This window comes from Malaclemys terrapin, chromosome 1, assembly GCF_027887155.1.
Source record: "Malaclemys terrapin pileata isolate rMalTer1 chromosome 1, rMalTer1.hap1, whole genome shotgun sequence".
NCBI lineage: Eukaryota > Metazoa > Chordata > Testudines > Emydidae > Malaclemys > Malaclemys terrapin.
Genome location: NC_071505.1, coordinates 221,602,282 through 221,616,621, shown reverse-complemented (window position 1 = coordinate 221,616,621; position 14,340 = coordinate 221,602,282). Strand labels below are relative to the sequence as shown.

Sequence of the window (14,340 nt, the reverse complement as noted above, 5' to 3'; positions counted from 1 at the left end):
GGGTTGGTAGCACCATTATTAAGATTGCCCGACACCTCCCACAGCCATGTGTTCAGTAGCGTATAACTTTGCCTTTGGGTCTGACATTTTCCAAGTCAGGTGTCTGCCTTAGCCAAATTTTTTCAACATTTCAAGCAAAGTGGTTCAGGCATTTCTGAGAATGAGCTAGAAAAAATAGATCTTTTGTTCTTGATAATAAATTCTGATGACCTTTTCTTTCGGAAGCTATCGCACCCCCATGCTTTAAAGCAGAGTCTTGACATTTGGCAGGGGGTGGGGGTAACACTGTTAGGGATTTGCTTTTCTCCATCTCTGTTCAAATCAGAATAATCTTGGCCAAGTTTGAATAATTGCATTTCACACTTGCTTGATGATGACTTGCCAACACTTCACAGCTAAATTCTTCGAAGATTCTGTCCATACTGAGCATAACTCCAGCCCAGGCTGAGCAGGACTTGCCCTGTAATTGCTGCTGCCAGCCACGGCTGGGCACCAGGACTGAAAGCTGGGAGGCTCACTCTCTTATGTTCCCAATGCACCGCTACTGGACCCAGGAAGCTGTTTTATGTGAATGCAGAGGGCACAAGAGCTGGATGTGGGAGGAAGGGAGAGGGAAGAAGTAGATTGGGGCAAAGAATTGGGCAAGGGTGACTGGGATTGGCTGGGCAGAGAGACAGGAACTGGGAGACAGATTGCAAGGAACCTAGGGAGAGAGACTGGGATTGAAAGCCAGTGAGGATGGAGAACATGGGTAGTGGAGGATGGGACTGGAGGCTGGGGGAAACAGGAGAAAACAGATTAGACAAGGTTATGAGAGAAGGGGAACTGGGTGGGCAAGGAGCCAGGGGGTGAGGAGGAACTGGGAATAGCTGAAAAAGGAGTATGGGAGGAGGAGTCCAGGGGGTGAGGCAAGGATTTGTTGGTCAGTGAGATTGGGAATAGGGTTAGAAGCCCGAGGAGTGGAGGCAGGGACTGGCTAGGTGAGGAGAATGGCACTAGGACGAAGAGTGAGGGGTGGGAAAGAGACGGACATGTTGCAAGGCATGGAGCAGAAGTCGTCTTGGATGGAATGGACAGAAGAGTCCGTGTCCACCAGAGACACTCCCTCCAAAGGCTGGAGTGGAATTTAAGATTCCCGAGCTTCCTCTGCTGCCAGCAAATATCACTGAAACCCATTGTCAGTGTGTGTGTTTCATCCCCCTCTACTGCCGGACCACACAGAGCAGTGGTGCCCAAACTTTTCCTGTCGCACTCCATACCAATAATGGAGGAGCTTGAGTTGATGGTGGAGCTGGGGGCAGAATTGTGGATGGGCAAGGAATTTGGGCAGAGGCCGAGTTGACCTGGGGGCAGAGAGTGAATGAGGGCAGAACCGGGCTGGATGACAAGTAGGGGATGGAGTAGAGCTGTGGCTGCAGCCAGAGCTGGGCTGGGGGCAGAGCAGGGGGTGGAGCGGAGCTGGGCTGGGGCCAGAACTGGGCTGGGGCAGAGTGGGACTGGGTGGTGCTTCCTACCCACCCCTCTCTCCTCTGGGGGCTGGCCCTGGCCCTGCTAGACTCCCTGAACCTTCCTCAGGCCTCCCTATGGGGACCCCTTAGTTTGGGGACCCCTTAGTTCAAATGGCAGAAGTCGTCTGTGTGGGCGATCTAAAGGTTCCAACGGTACTAATCATCCATGTAGGTGTCAATATGATGCTATTTGATAGAATTTTTGTTTTTTTCAGTTTGTTTTTTTTAAAAAGCAAGGAATTTACTCAAAAATGGTGTTAAAAGAACACTATTACAGTTGCAAAGTCAAGCATTTAGAAGTTAGGAAATGCCAGAATTAAGGCTGTCTGTGCATCCTTTGTGCATACAAGCAATGTGATACAATCTTTAATTACATGATCACACACATTTTTTTTCCTGTAGTGTACCAGAAGTTGGGAGATGTGGAGTGAATTAGGCAGTGGAGTGCAGGAAGAGAATGGAGGGGGTCATTGTTAAGGCAGTTAAATACTGCCTTGGAGAACAGGATTCTATCCCTGCCTCTGCCACAGAAGTCCTGTGTGATGCTAATCAAGTCACTTGTTTCAGGGCTGGGAGTTGGAAGAACTTTTATTTAATTAAAAAAAAGCACTGTCTTTTACTTTGTTTTATAAGGCCTAATTTAATCTGAAAAATTTGAAGGAAGCTAGAAATTTAACTCTTTGATTTGGTTAAAAGTTTTTTCAAGTTGTTGCTCCTTTCCATCTACTTCAAAGAGTTAAGGAATCCTGTTATGTTCGTTAGGGCCAAAATGTATGCCACTTAGTTTCCAACTGTGATTGTGAGTTGGGAGGGAAGAAAAAAACTAATATATTTCCGTGTGTCATTACTTTTGATATAATTGGGAAAACATGACTGAGGAATGATTCAAAAGATATAGACATTTATAATGTACAGTTTTTTAACACACTAGTTACAAACCTGCTAAAAACACTGGCCCATTGGCACTCTGGATAGTACAGCTCACTGGGATCATAAACCTAGAGGGAAGGCCATAGGAATTAGAAAGGATCTTGGTTTGGGCAGCAATGAAAGACCATGCTGAAACAGTCAACTTCTGTAAATCACCTTTGTCCGGATTTTCCTCGTCCATCCCTCCACGAATGCCAGTCAACGCCACACCATTCCATTTTGTAGCAAGCACGTTCTTTTCATTTCTGGCCAAAGAGTTTTATCATGGGATTGGCCCAGCACGTTTTCGGTCTGCCCAGCGGTCTCTGGGGATCCGGTTACTGATGTGGGTTGTCCACCTGTTGTCTTGCCTGCAGACTACATGATCCGCCTATCTTCGCTTTGCGTCGTACATTGCCTGCACTACATAACTTCTGTAAATGCACTCTATAGATCAGGGGTCGGCAACCTTTCAGAAGTGGTGTGCCGAGTCTTCATTTATTCACTCTAATTTAAGCTTTCGTGTGCCAGTAATACATTTTAACGTTTTTAGAAGGTCTCTTTCTATAAGTCTATAATATATAACTAAACTATTGTTGTATGTAAAGTAAATAAGGTTTTTAAAATGTTTAAGAAGCTTCATTTAAAATTAAATTAAAATGCAGAACCCCCCTGGACCGATGGCCAGGACCTGGGCAGTGTGAGTGCCACTGAAAATCAGCTTGCGTGCCGCCTTTGGCACACGTGTCATAGGTTGCCTACCCCTGCTATAGATATAGTGCCATATGACATGGTACAGAGAAATTGGTCAAAGGCCTTGCCCCACATTTACAGTCTAGGAGAGATGTGACATTGATCAAGGATATAGGAGAGAAGTGAGGTTTATGCAATATAATATAATAGGGTTATTTGTATCTTACTGTATAAATTATGTGGGATGGGGTGTTAATTAGATTTTCTGAGGTACAATCAGATATTCTGCATGTCGCTCCCAGAAATATTTTTGATTGATGCCAGGAAAAACATGTTGGTTGCTTCTTTGTGGTGTAGCATGTAGCACAAGCATAAATAGAGGGGAAATGCTGAGCATTTCACTAAGGGTACGTCTACACTTACCTCCGGGTCCGGCGGCAGGCAATCGATGTTCTGGTCTAGACGTGATAAATCGATTCCGGATCGATCCCGGAAGTGCTCGCCGTCGACGCCGGTACTCCAGCTCGGCGAGAGGAGTACGCGGCATCGACGGGGGAGCCTCCCTGCCGCTTCTGGACCCGCGGTAAGTTCGGACTAAGGTACTTCGGATTCAGCTATGTTATTAATGTAGCTGAATTTGTGTACCTTAGTGTGAAGTGGGGGGTTAGTGTGGACCAGGCCTAAGTGTGAGGTTCTTGTGTTATCTGAACATCAAGAAGTGACCTGGTTAAAACCTTTCTCTACGAACTAAATTTAGACTTTTTTTATTGAATAAAAAAGGCCCTCTGTATTAAAAAATATTTTTCTAAAATTGCCAATAGGATACAATTTTGCTATCCAGGGATAACTGCTTTGACAATGAACTATTGTTCAACAGAAGTGTGTTAGTTCCTTTAAAAAAGTCTTTATTTTGCCCAGTATAATGTATAGTAGTAATCAGCATTTAAAGTTTTGAGTGGAACTGCACAAAGCTCAGTTTGCCCCTACCAGTTATCTCTGGTTACATTCTTCATTTATCATGCATTCCTTCCCTTTAGCTTGCTGGCATTTCTGTAGAGCTTTTGTCTCCATTAAATATTTTTGTCTTCAGCCTCGCTTGGCTGATGAAACATCTACTGTAACTGCACAGCGTGGGTGCAGGAATGTGCTGTGTTGGATTAAAATCTACAAACTAGAAAATTAAAATGCTGCAGTATATAATAATTGTAAAACATTTTACCATGACTCCTTGCTTCTTAAATGTAACATGGAATCAATCTGTTATGCTGATAGCACACAGCGAATCAGTACACTATACAAGTTCTTCTGTTTGTTTGAAAAAAAAAACAAATAAGTTAACAGAAAATTTAAAATAGACTCACCATTTAGGGTGGAAACCACCTCCCTTTGCTCTTTCTAAAAAAATGGAAAAAAGTAAAAGTGGTAATATGTGGCATGCCATATCCTACCTGTACTCCTACAGAGTCAGGAAGATAGAGCAGCTTCAGATAGCAGTAACTTTTAGGCTTTGCCAGGTATAAAGGAAAAAAAAAAATACGATTTTCTGTTTGATTTACTTGTTGTGTGCATAGCCTCTTGGCAGAGAAGTGCAAGTGTGAGCGTTCAGATTGAACTCCCTAGGGGAGAAATGACCCAGTAGCAGTAGAAAAATTTCCCTCTCTCCCTTCCCATTGAAGGTGATCTGAGTTGAAATCCCTCCTTCAAAAATTCTCATCCTGTACCATCCTGTGTGACTTGATATTTACATAAATTAAGACATGCACAGAGATTTTTCTACAGTTTCCCACATTGGATAATTTGCCGCCTCTTGTGAGCAGCTTCTGCTGGATGGAGTTGGGGATTCTGACCGCCTTTACATTCTGGAGAAAACATCCTTTCTCGCACATTGAATCAATTGCTCTGGGCAGAAGTTCATAATTCAAGTGTGTTACTGTTCAGTCCAGCTCACTGGGAGGCTACATCTATTTCCTTCCACCCCTTACTCTTCCCTCCCCCACCTTTTAAAAAATATCAGTTTAATGCTACCTCCATGGGATTTACTATTTGTCTGTGAGCCCTGCCAGTCTCGCCCTACAGAAGTGGAAGGAGGAGGTGTGGTCACATTAATACAATCTTACTTGGAGCAGTGGCTCAAGGACCTTCTTGGAGCACTGGTATTGGCTTCAGTTGCTATATCAGTGAGAGTCCACCTCTTCTGAAAGTAGTTGGTGGAAGCTGGAAAGGCCACCACAGACCACTGCTCTGACAGAGTTGTTGCATAGCAAGAGAAATCAAAAGCAAAATTGCTTCTTTCACAACTCTTAATGGTGCTAGTAGTTTAATGCCTTATATGATCTTCCATCAGCAAAACCATTCTGAAATATTCTAGTAACTATGCCACATCTCCCATGAAGTATATGATTATGCTTCTGAATATAAGAAAGGCCATACTAGGTCAGACCAAAGGTCCATCTAGTCCAGAATCCTGTCTTCCGACAGTGGCCAATGCCAGGTGCCCTAGAGAGAATGAATAGAACAGGTAATCATCAAATGATCCATCCCCTGTCCCCCATTCCCAGCTTCTGGCAAACAGGCTAGGGACACCATCCCTGCCCATCCTGGCTAATAGCCATTGAAGGACCTATCCTCTATGAACCCATCTAGTTATTTTTTGAACTCTATTATAGTCTTGGCCTTCCCAACATCCTCTGGCAAGGAGTTCCATGGGTTGACTATGCATTGTATGAAAAAATACTTCCTTTTGTTTGTTTTAAACCTGCTGCCTGTTAATTTCATTTGGTGACCCTTAGTTCATGTGTTAGGAGGAGGAGTAAATAACACTTCCTTATTTACTTTCTCCACACCAGTCATGATTTTATAGACCTCTATCATCTCCCCCCTTAAACTCAAAAGTCCCAGTCTTCTTAATCTCTCTTCATAAGGAAGCCATTCCATACCCCTAATCATTTTTGTTGCCCTGTTGTGTACCTTTTCCAATTCCAGTATATTTTTTTTGAATGGGAGTGACCACATCTGCACACAGTGTGTGGGCATACCATGGATTTATATAGAGGCAATATGATATTTTCTGTCTTATTATCTATCCCTTTCTTAATTATTCCCAACATTCTGTATGCTTTTTTGACTGCCACTGCACATTGAGTAGATGTTTTCAGAGAACTATCACAATGACTCCAAGATCTTTCTTGAATGGCAACAGCTAATTTAGACCCCGTCATTTTATATGTATAGTGGGGATTATGTTTTCCAATGTGCATTACTTTGCATTTATCAATATTGAATTTCATCAGCCACTTTTGTTGCCCAGTCACCCAGTTTTGTGTGATCCCTTTGTAGCTCTTCGCAGTCTGCTTTGGACTTAACTATTGTGAGTAGTTTTGTATCATCTGCAAATTTTGCCACCTCACTGTTTACCCCTCTTTCTAGATCATATATGAATATGTTGAATAAAACTGGACCCAGTACAGACCTCTGAGGACAGCACTATTTACCTCTCTCCATTCTGAAACTTGACCATTTATTCCTACCCTTTGTTTCCTATCTTTTAACCAGTTACCAATCCATGAGAGGACCTTCCCTCTTATCCCATGACAGCTTACTTTGCATAAGAGCCTTTGGTGAGGGACCTTGTCAAAGACTTTCTGAAAATCTAAGAACACTATATCCACTGGATCCCCCTTGTCCACATGCTTGTTGACACCCTCAAAGAATTCTAGTAGATTGGTGAGGCATGATTTCCCATGTTGACATTCCTAACAAATTATGTTCATCTATGTGTCTGACAATTTTGTTCTTTACTATAGTTTCGACCAGTTTGCCTGGTACTGAAATCAGGCTTACCAGCTTGTAATTGCCGGGTCACCTCGGGAGCCCTTTTAAAGAATTGGCATCTCATTAGCTATCCTCCAGTCATGTGATACAGAAGCTGATTTAAATTAAAAAACACTAGTCCTGCAATTTCACATTTGAATTCCTTCAGAACTCTTGAGTGAATACCATCTGGTTCTGATGAATTATTATGGTTTAGTTTATCAATTTGTTCCAAAACCTCTTCTAATGACACCTCAATCTGCAACAGTTCCTCAGATTTGTCATCTAAACAGAATGGCTCAGGTTTGGGAATCGCCCTCACATCTTCAGCCGTGAAGACCGATGCAAAAATTTCATTCAGTTTCTCCGTAATGACTTTATCATCCTAGAGTGCTCCTTTAGCATCTCGATTGTCCAGTGTCACCACTGGTTGTTTAGCAGGCTTCCTGCTTCTGATGTACTTAACATTTTTTTTGCTATTACTTTTTGAGTGTTTGGCTAGCTGTTCTTCAAATTCTTTTTTGGCCTTTCTAATTATATTTTTACACTTCATTTGCCAGAGTTTATGCTCCTTTCTATTTTCCTCACTAGGATTTAGCTTCCACTTTTTAAAGGATGCCTTTTTGTCTGTCACTGCTTCTTTTACTTGGTTGTTTAGCCATGGTGGCACTTTTTTTGTTTTCTTACTGTGTTTTTTAATTTGGGGTATACATTTAAGTTGAGCCTCTCTTATGGTGGCTTTAAAAAATTTCCATGCAGCTTGCAGGGATTTCAATTTTGGCGCTGTACCTTTTAATTTCTATTTAACTAACCTCTTCATTTTTGTGTAGTTCCCCTTACTGAAATTAAATGCTACAGTGTTGGGCTACTGTGGTGTTTTCTCCGCCACAGGGATGTTCAATTTAATTATATTATGGTCACTATTACCAAGCGGTCCAGCTATATTCACCTCTTGGATCTGATCCTGTGCTATACTTAGGACTAAATCAAGAATTGCCTCTCCTCTTGTGGATTCCAGGACTAGCTGCTCCAAGAAGCAGTCATTTAAGGTGTCAAGAAACTTTATTTCTGCATCCCATCCTGAGGTGACATGTACCCAGTCAATATGGGGATAGTTGAAATCCCCCATTATTATTGAGTTTTTGATTTTAATAGCCTCTCTAATCTCCCTAGGATTTAACACTCACTATCACCATCCTGGTCAGGTGGTCGGTAATAGATCCCTACTGCTATATTCTTATTATTAGAGCATGGAATTACTATCCATAGAGATTCTATGGTAAAGTTTGGTTCATTTAAGATTTTTACTTCATTTGATTCTACACTTTCTTTCACGTATAATGCCACTCCCCCATCAATACAACCTGTTCTGTCCTTCCAATGTATGTTGTACTCTGGTATTACTGTTCCCGTTGATTATCCTCATTCCACCAAGTTTCTGTGATGCTTGTTATATCAATATCCTCATTTAATATGAGGCATTCTAGTTCACCCATCTTATTATTTAAACTTCTAGCATTGGTATATAAGCAATTTTAAAAACTTGTCACATTTTAGCTGTCTGCCATGACATGATGTAATTGAATGGGATTCTTTTTTATGTGACTGTTTCTCGTCAGATCCTGCTTGTATTTTATCATCTTCCATCCTCTCCTCCTTACTAGGACACAGAGAATCTCTATTAATAGATCCTCCCCCAAGGGATGTCTCTATCCAAACCAGGTGCTCCTCTGCACCTGTCGGCTTTCTCCCAGCCCTTAGTTTAAAAACTGCTCTACGACCTTTTTAATTTTAAGTGCCAGCAGTCTGGTTCCATTTTGGTTTAGGTGGAGCCCATCCTTCCTGTATAGGCTCCCCCTTTCCCAAAAGTTTCTCCAGTTCCTAATAAATCTAAACCCCTCCTCCCTACACAATAGTCTCATCCACACATTGAGACCCTGCAGTTCTGCCTGTCTAACTGGCCCTGCGTGTGGAACTGGAAGCATTTCAGAGAATGCTACCATGGAGGTCCTGGATTTTAACCTCTTATCTAGCAGCCTAAATTTGGCCTCCAGGACCTTCTGTGTCATTGGTAACTACATGTACCATGACCACCAGCTCCTTCCTGGCACTACACATACGTCTATCTAGATGTCTCAAGAGATCTGCAACCTTTGCACCAGGCAGGCAAGTCACCATGCAGTTCTCCCAGTCATCACAAACCCAGCTATCTATGTTTCTAATGATCAATTCCCCCATCACTATTACCTGTCTCTTCCTAATAACTGGAGTTCCCTCAAGCGGAGATGTATCCCCAATGCAAGAAGATACCACAGCATCATCTAGAAGGAGGATCCCAACTATGGGATTGTTTCCCTCTGCTCCAGTGGGATGTTCTCCTTCCATGAGACTTTCATCCCCTCAACTGCACAGAGACGGTCAGATTGGGGATGGAACTGTTCTACTGTGTCCTGGAAAGTCTCATCTATGTAACTCTCTGTCTCCCTTAGCTCCTCCAGTTCAGCCACCCTGGTCTCCAAAGCCCGTACATGGACTCTGAGGCCCAGGAGCTCCTTGCACTGAATGCACACCTACGCCACCTGCCCATAGGGCAGGTAATCATACATGCTGCATTGGGTGCAATAAACTTTGTTGTTGTTGTTGGACTTCTGCCTGAATTCTCTTTTTACACACCTGCAGCTCGTTCCTTTGTTGATGTTTTATTTTTACCAGGGGGTGTTTTTGGCTTTAAGTTTAAAGAATGGTAAGTGTATCTAGCCCCTCCCCCCATCACCACCACCAAGTGCACGCGTGCACACGCGCACACACACTCCCCCTCTGAACTCCCTTGCAAAACTCCCTTTAGCCACTACTGTTCACTAGCTCCTCTGGCTCAGCAAATGGTCCCCCAAACAAACAGACCACACGGTATATTTCAGTCAAACAGCAAGCACACCACAAACACACACACTGCAGACAACAAACTCACCCCAAGGGTCATGTAATCGGTCCTCCTTTACCTGGAGAACTCCATTGCAAAACTCCCCCGTTAGCCTCTCCTGTTTGCTAGTCCTCTAGTCGCTTAAGAATGCGTTTTTGAAAGCCCTGGTCTTCCTGAGTCACCCCACCCCATGGTTAAGGGTTGTTGAGTGCTAAAGGGCTTAGGGATCAAAGCCTTATTAAGAAGTTCTCAGCCTTGCCTAGCAGGCTGCTAGGCTCAGCACACGGTCCCCCAAACAAACAGACTACACGGTATATTTAAGTCAAGCAGCAAGCACAACACAAACACATGTACTACAGACAAACTTTCCCTGTGGGTCACGTAATCGCTCCTCCTTCACCTGGAGAACTCCCTCGCAAAACTGCCATTAGCCGCTCCTGTTCGCTAGCTGTTTCTTCGCTGAAGAAAGCGCATAGTATCTTTCCAAGAAGCAAATGAGAAATAGTGCATTTTGCCTTTTTTCAGCTATTAATCTAAAGTCATAGACCCAAGTACACATTAAAAGAAAATGATCTCTCAGTGCAGTGCTCATTTGTAGTACCATAACCTGGGCAAGTCTGGTTTTTGGCAGAGAGAATAGGAAAAAGCTATTTAAACTTTAAAACAGGAATAAAAACGCTCAATTTTCTTATCCTGTGCTGTTGGTCAAATACAATTTGAATAGTAACACTGCTTAACTGTAATGAATTGGCACGAATCTACAGCTGAACTGATCATAGCACTAGTGAACGAGTTTCAGTGAAATACATGATCATGTGGCTAGCTTTAAGGTCAAAAGGTGCAAAAATGATTTAACTGTTGTATGTGTGCCAGAATGAAAAAACAAATCCAAGAGCTGTAGAGAAAGAAATTATTCATTTTCCACAGAAAGAAATACTGAGATTTAAAATAGTAACATGGGTAATGCTGAGGAGCTGTAAATTTGAAATCTTGCTTTGTGAAAGCCTAAACTAATGCAAATAAAAATGTGCCTGTGAAAAATCTGTTTTTACTACTGAGTATTTGTGAGTGTGCACTTTTGCACTGTTGCCTGTGATCAAGATGACATTAGTTTATTGTAGATAGATGTTGATGAATCATTAGATGTATAATCTGTTACCTTGGAAAAGAATTTTGCCCAGTTATTTTAACCTATTCTGATGCCAGCTGATTTTTGAACTCAGACTTAATTAACAAATCACGGCTTCCTTACCTGGAGGTATCCTCATATGAGGGCACAAGCAATAACTTGTACCTTTCTTCTCTTGTCTGAGGTCAGACAGCATCATTTTTCCAACTACTTTCCAAGGAAGTTCCAAGAAAACGTTAGACCAAACTCCAAAAGCTTAGATTAGCTGACAACAGACAATTCAGGACTTGTAGTTTGTATGTATGCAAAGGACATTGGTTGCATCCTGCAGGTGGGTTCAGATTGTTCCATTGCCATTGCCTCAGTCAGGCAATTAAGAGAGCAAACCTGGTATTTTGTGAAGACTCAGTGTGTTGAAACACTCAGAGCAGCAGTATTATGGCGGCACAGCTGTGACTCCACAGTTGAGGTTGTAAGAAACTTTCCATTATAGGGCAATTTTGAGCTCTCCTAAATTCCATAGTAAAGATCCTATAGTTTGACATTTCACAAATGTGTTTCTTCCTGCCAAAAGAGTTATTTTGGCAAAGTCTGGGTATATAACACAGGGTGTCTGAGACATGTGCATTGAGAGAGAATATTTCATTTTTAGTGAAGTCCTCTCATGTATTCTTGCCATCTCAAAAAATGACTTGGTCCAGGCACTTGAGATTTTCTGACATTTGTTTGTTTTGAACTATAACCTTCTAGTTTCCTGACATTCAAACATCTGTTCTTTTGTTATAACTAAAGTAATGAGTGATGTAATTAATAAATATGTATTTGCAGCCTTAGCTTTATCTTCACCAAGTTTTTCATTTGGTTTGTTAGTGTTTGAAATGCATTAATAAAGATATTTCTGTTTCTAAAAATCACAGCATTTTCAAAGCAGGCTATAAAACCAACGTATGCATTCATTGCACATTGCAATTAAAAGTCTCTTTAAACAACAATATTTTCATAATGTAGATCAGGAGTTGGGAAAGGAACCTAAAAAGGAACATAAGGGAGGCTAAAAATGAATGGAGTGTTTTTAAAGACTCTGCCCTTTATTGGCAAGGAAACAGCAGCTCCACAGCCAGCGTTAATCACTATATTATAACATTTCTCAGCTTCCTGAGAAAAAACAGTACTAAGTATGGCCAGGAAGGACTTCTCCCAACAGAAACAATACCCAATGTAAAGTTTATTTTATATTGCCATCTGGAAAAAATTTGGTCATCTGCAATATCAGGTGGGGAAAAAATAAAATCAAGTATCAATGTAAGCCATTTTACAAGCCTTATGCCAATGATATGATATATCATCACATTTGCCTTTTTTAAACAATGCCATTTCAGAGTTTTTTGTAATGGGAAATGATCATTTTTTTGTAGCTTTCATTTTAATGCAGGTAATAAGTTTCATACCAAAATGCTCCATGCACAAATGAAATATGATATTTTACTGAACCAGTCGATAGTATTTGCTCCTTTTAATGTGAATGCAATACAAATGAAAGCACACTTGTGAATTGGTATTGTATAGTTTACATACTTCGTGCTTCAGCTCTTGTGCATGTATTCCAGCTGTGGTTTCCTGAAGAACATCTAGACCATTTAAGTGGAATGTCAGAACCAGGAACAATCAACAAAAGTAGTGTTTATCCGCTCCCCTACATCCATTGGTATGTGGTTCCGCACTGAAAAGACTCAGCAAACATTTCCCATGATACATGCAGCTCAATTTTCAATCACCAGAAATGCCAAATGAAGCTATATAGGAACTTCAGGGGCTCAGCAGCAGTTAGAAACAGGCCTATGATCATTTAGGATTTGTCAATGCACAAAGATTATACTGCTATAACGTAGGGTGTGACTTTAAATGGCTGTAGTTATAACAGTGTAACGCCCATGTGAACAGTCTTATTCTAGTATAAGAATGGGTTTTTCAGGGGTAGCTTATAGTGCTTTGGAAGAGGGGAGTTATACTGGCATAACTATATTGGTATAACTGAAAAAATTTCCAGTGTAGACAAGCCCCCCCCCCTTCTTTTTTGTTTTAACATGAACATAAGTTCTGTTCATATAAGACCATGTGTCACAGTGTCATGGCCAAATTTCAGTTTGGGTATTTACATTTTAACTACTTAAATTCTCCTAAAGTTTCAACAAGCTATTATTCACAGCCTGCCCATAACTGTTCTACAGGAGTGCTGTGAGCTGATGAACTCTGGTTTTTGACTGGAATGCCCGGTCGAAAAGGGACCATGGTGGCTCCAATCTGCACCACTGACCGGTTAAAAGTCCAGTCAGCTGGGCTAAGTCAGGCTCCCGGAAGCAGTGGCATGTCCCTGCTCTGGCTGGCTCCGCATGCTGCCCCCGCCCCAAGCACCAGCTCTGCAGCTCCCATTGGCCGGGAAGAAGGGGCGAGGCCTTGGAGGAGGGGTGGGGCAGGGGTGTTCAGTTTCGTGCAAGTAGGCAACCTTATGATGAACGGTTGCATTCAGGATCTTGTATCTATCACTGTGGTATCTAAGCACTTTCCATAGTTGGCACACATGGGTGACTTACAAACTCGCATTGTTTTGCATCTCATCTCCTAATCACAGCGGTTGTACATTACATGAGGGGTTTGGGGCATAATAAGTACTTATGCTTTCTGAGTTGCTGTGAGAGAAAGCTGTCTGATTCCACCACTGATATAGCTGTGTTTGAGAAATAAATTAACCAATAATACACATTCAGTGGAAAAAGAATTGTGCTGATGCACTAGAGTTGGAGAACTTTGTCTAGCAGTACCCTTTGGATCTGGCAGGTGATGCTGCTGCACACTCAAGCTCTGTTGTTTCCCCCAAGAGGAAAAGGGGTCACTTAACTTCCTCTGGTGCAGTGAAGAAGAGGACCCATTAAATGAGTTGAGACTGTTCCAGGGCTCAGGAAGACCTCTCTTTGAAGGGGAGTGCTGACTGGCACTGTATTCCCTCTGGCACGTGGGATGGAGCAGGTCCATCCAACTGCTCCCGGTATCGTGCTGTGAGCAGCAAGGCCCTGTACTGTCAACTCTGGTTCCAGCTCTGGGGTGTCCATTGAGTGCAGTACCAATGATTCTGGCACCAGTGCCAACTGTCGCCATGCTGATGGCATACCAGCTGGCACCAGACTTTATCTCTCAGTCCCAGACTCTCAGCTAGTTCAGGGGTTCTCTGGTGCTATGGCTTCCGCCGGCTCATCCTCCATAGTGCCCCGGACAATTTCTGGTCATGTCGCAGAGCTGCCGGGTTCATTGGCACCGCAGGTTGAACCAGCTGAGTTGTAGATTTTGGAGTTGAGGCCAGGTCCAGCACTGAAGAC

At 42.4% G+C, this 14,340-nt stretch overlaps 1 protein-coding gene across 3 annotated transcripts in view; it reads left to right on the top strand.

The window, feature by feature from the left end:
* Window positions 1-14,340, top strand: part of WWC3 (WWC family member 3) — a 144,195-nt gene that overhangs the window by 79,347 nt on the left and 50,508 nt on the right. The window lies entirely within an intron of this gene.